The following is a 4,862-nucleotide window of genomic DNA, read 5'->3' on the forward strand; positions in this document are numbered from 1 at the left end:
TGAGGGATCTAGGGCAAAGCAACTAGCGAATCTAGGATACGACATATATTAGTTATTGGGCTTTTTCTAGTGGGCTTAGTATGATGGCCTTAATATGCACGAAGCGGGGCTGCACATGTTCAGTTAATTCGGGATATTCGGTCAATAGGATCAAACAAACGAATCCATCGATGTAATATAGATTTCTGATGTTCTGTGACTTAGCGAACAACTGAAGTTTCGGTCCTTGGTTTTTTTGGCTTCGGTTTCGTTTTTTCGGCTCCGATCTTTGGTTCTCGGTTTTTATGCCCACCCCTAATGTGAGCAACAGGAGCAAAAGTCTCATCATAGTCACGACCATACTCCTGTTGGAAGCCACGCTCAACAAGAGGAGCTCTGTAGCGCACGAGAGAACCATCTGAATGTGTCTTAACCTTGTAGACCCATTTGCTAGTGATGGGTATAACACGTGTAGGTAGGGGTACAAGGTCCCAAGTCCATGTGCGCTCAAGAGCATGAATCTCCTCTGCCATAGCATGCTGCCATTCAAAATGAGCAGTAGCCTCACGATACCTACATGGCTCGACAAGAATGGTAGCAACAGCAACATTGTACGCAGGAGGCTGGAGAGTGTGGCAATCATGCAGATTATACCAAGGAGCGGGAGGGGTAGGTAGTTCTGGAGGAATGGGACCCAACAGGGAATGAATGGAAGTGGAAGTGGGCGCATCCGAGGGAGAAGGGTGTTGAGCACGATGGGAGTAGACAAAAGGAAGTGGAGAGAGAGAGGAAGTGGAAGGTGGCGCATCAGAGGGAGAAGGGTGCTGAGAACGACGAGAGTAGGTAAAAGGAAAAGGAGAGAGAGTGTATGGCTCAACCCAGGTAGGAGAGTGAGGAATAGAAACATCGTCCTGTGTAAGCTGAAGCTCATGAGCAGACACATGTGGAAGGCTAGGAGTGGACCTACTAGGTGACGATAAAGGTGAAGATTCAGGTAGAGTCAAAAAAGATAGAGGCTCAACTAACGACTCGGTGGTGGCAGTAGAAGAATGATGAGGGTGGAAGGAGCGAGACTCATCAAAAGTGACATCTTTGGAGATTCTCAGTCTCCGGGCAATAGGGTCCCGGCAACGGTAACCTTTGTGCTCCAAATTGTAGACAAGGAAAACACATTCAACAGATTGAGCACACCACTCCTAACCAAAGAAGACAAGCGAGAGCCACAAATATGACCCAATCGATGATGCCACTAAGCGAAGGGTGTGGTGGAGGTGGCAGCTGAAGCAAAAGGGGTGGTGATGTCCGACTGGCTAAAGGACGTGGCGGAAGGAAGGCGCGGCCAATCGAGCTCCCAAAGGCATTGATAGTCATGGCGCCGAGGACCGATCCCAACCAGAGTCCCCGTACGACGATCCTAAACACAACAAGAGTCAGAATCCAAAATAACACGACAACCCAAGTCAGTAAGTTGACCAGCAGATAGAAGTTGCATAGTTAGTTTAGGAACATGGGAAACGGCAGGGACATGAAAAGAACACATGGAAAGAGTCCCTCTTGCGGCAATAGGAAGAGAAGTGTCATCCGCAGTCTGAACCGTAAGTGGAGAAGGCACAAAGTTGACAGCACAAAGGTGATCTCTATGTGGTGTCATGTGGAAGGAGGCCCCAGAATCAAGAATCCAGGGCAAAGATGTACTTGAAGAAGAGTGCGGTGGTGGACCAGACGTCTGACCAGTAGAACCTGAGGATGGTGCAGAAGCAGTAAGGCGGCACGGCAAGGTGAGCATCTCCTGGTGAACCTTCTCAAGGAAGCCCTCACGAGAATTAGAGGAGCCTCCTGAGTCCTTTTGAGGACGGCCACCTCAGCGACCCTGTTTCCTCCTCTTGATGCACTCTGTGATCATGTGACCATCCTTCTTGCAGTAGTTGCAAAAGGCACTAGTGGAGGTTGCTGCCACCTATGTAGAAGAGGGCACACCAGGCAGCGGTGGTCGAACGCGGGCAGCCAGGACTGCTGAAGAGGATGGCAACAAGCCCGTGCTCTGTAGACGCACCTCCTCAGATCACACCATAGCAAGAGCCTCCAGAGTAGAGCCGAGGATGGCGTGCCAATAGCTGAGCACGACTCTGCTCGAACTCCGGCCCGGGGCGAGTGAGGAAGTTGTAGAGGCGACGAACCTCCAGCTTAGCTTGTTGCCGCACACAACACTAACATCTGCGACAAACATCTGCTCCCATAGGGTCCAATTGGCGCCACATTGCCGACATCTCCTTGTAGAAATCATCCACAGTAGCATCTCCATGTTGTAGTTGTTGCTCTTGACGAACAATAGAGGGATACATGGCATCCCCTATAGACTCAAAGCGATGGTGAAGGTGCTCCCACATCTGATATGCAGTGCTAAGGGCCACCACATCCATGGTGAGATCAACATCCATGTTGTTCACCAAGATAGAAGAGGCTCGAGCATCATCATTTGTCCATTGCTTGTACAAGTGGAGTTGATTCTGATACTCTTCAGTGGCCTCTTCAAAAGCATCTAGCATCTCACATTGCTTGGTTTCATCGGCATCAACAGGGAAGGCCAACTTAGCTGGAGGAGTGGGCAGCAGGGGACAAGGCCGAGCACCAAAGAGGTGCTCCCAGACCAGTTGGCCCCTCATGTGTAGCTTGATGTGCTGCACCCAGTCCCTGTAGTTCTGTATGTCGAAGATAACAGGACATCGTGGGACTGGGACAACACCGGTGGTGGTGGAGGGCGCCATTCTAGCAGAGAAGCAGCAGCTCGTTGAAGACCAGCACCAGCAGAATGCACAGCTTGATGGTGGCAGCAGATCCGGAGGAGAAGAGCAGCAGCAGCAGCAGCCGAGAAGAGGAGCAGCAATAGCAGCATGTTGAGGCGGCGGCACCGACTGGGAAGGATGGCGGCAGCAGCAGCCTGGACTAGCAGGCGGCAGCGGCTACCAAGAAGAAGAGGGGAGAGGCTCGATGAAGAGAGGAGCAGCGACCGACGGTGGTGGCGGCGACGGCTAGGGAACCTAACCCTAGCTCTTATACCATGTTATGAAGTGAGCATATATTCCATCGGGCCAATAGGCCAGCACACATACATGAAGGGAAATAAGCAAAGAATCCCCAATACAATATGATAACTACACACATAGCACAATGATACGTCTCCAACGTATCTATAATTTTTTATTGTTCCATGCTGTTATATTATCAATCTTGGATGTTTTATAATCATTTTATATCATTTTTTGGTACTAACCTATTGACATAGTGCCAAGTGCCAGTTGCTATTTTTTACATCGCCGAAAATCAATATCAAATGGCGTCCAAATGCCACGAAAGTTTACGGAGAATTTTATGGGCCAGGAGGAACACAACGGGCCCAGGGTGCGCCTGGGGGTGTCCCGAGGGGGGCACAACCCACCAGGGTGCGCCAGGAGGCCCAGGCACGCCCTGGTAGGTTGTGCTCACCTCGGGTGCCCCCTGGACCGCCTCTTTGCTCTATAAATACCCCAAAAATCCTAGAACCCAAGGGGAGTCGACGAAATATTCATCCAGCCGCCACAGAGTCCAGAACCATCAAATACAACCTAGACACCATCTCGGATGGGGTTCACCACCTCCATTGGTGCCTCCCCGATGATGCGTGAGTAGTTCTTTGTAGACCTTCGGGTCCGTAGTTAGTAGCTAGATGGATTCATCTCTCTCTCTCTCTCTTGATTCTCAATAAAATGGCCTCTTGGAGATCCATATGATAGTAACTCTTTTGCGGTGTGTTTGTTGGGATCGATGAACTTTGAGTTTATGATCAGATATATCTTTTTATATCCATGAAAGTATTTGAGTTTCTTTGATCTCTTTTATGCATGATTGCTTATATCCTCGTATTTCTTCTCCGATATTTGGGTTTTGTTTGGCCAACTTGATCTATTTATATTGCAATGGGAAGAGGTGTTTTGTAGTGGGTTCGATCTTACGGTTCTTGATTCCAGTGACAGAAAAGGAAATGACATGTATGTATCATTGCTACTAAGGATAAAACGATGGGGTCTATCTCTACATAGATAGATCTTGTCTACATCATGTCATCGTTCTTATTGCATTACTCCGTTTCTCCATGAACTTAATACACTAGATGCATGCTGGATAGCGGTCGATGTGTGGAGTAATAGTAGTAGATGCAGGCCGGAGTCAGCCTATATAATGATCATTGCCTGGATATCGTCATAATTATTTGAAGTTTTGTCAATTTCCCAACAATAATTTTTTCACCCACCATTTGCTATTTTTCTCGAGAGAAGCCACTAGTGAAACCTACGGCCCCCAGGTCTTTCTTTCTCATATATTTGCCTTACGATCTACTTTTCTCTTACATTTATTTTCAGATCTATTAAACCGAAAATACAAAAATACTTTGCTGCACTTTATTTTATTTGTGATCTATTTATTCAATCTATTACAACTTTATCCCGTCCACGGATCAATTTCTAGCGCCGTTACCCGAAAGGGAATGACAATCCCTTTAACACATCGGGTTGCGAGTGGTTTTTATTTGTGTGCAGGGGATGTTTACGTTGTGTTGCTTGGTTTTCCTACTGGTTCGATAACCTTGGTTACATATCTGAAGGAAATACCTATCGCCGCTGTGCTGCATCATCCCTTCCTCTTTGGGGAAATATCGACGTAGCTCCAAGCGACATCAAAAGGAATTTCTAGCACTGTTGCCGGGGAGGATCTTCAACATATACCAGGTTCCTAATCACAAATCTAATCTACTCACAATTTACATTAATTTCCATTTGCCTCTCATTTTTCTCTCCCCCACTTCACAAAAATTTGCCATTTTATTCGCCTCTCTTTTCCATTCATCA

At 47.6% G+C, this 4,862-nt stretch overlaps 1 pseudogene; it reads right to left on the reverse strand.

Annotated features, from left to right (window-relative positions):
- Positions 1 to 1,878: 1,878 nt before the first annotated feature.
- On the reverse strand, positions 1,879 to 2,744 carry LOC147979150 (uncharacterized; annotated as a pseudogene).
- Positions 2,745 to 4,862: the final 2,118 nt, after the last annotated feature.

The sequence above is a fragment of the Triticum urartu genome, chromosome 3A (assembly GCF_056163025.1).
Source record: "Triticum urartu cultivar PI428250 chromosome 3A, HENAU_Tu73, whole genome shotgun sequence".
Taxonomy (NCBI): Eukaryota; Viridiplantae; Streptophyta; class Magnoliopsida; order Poales; family Poaceae; genus Triticum; species Triticum urartu.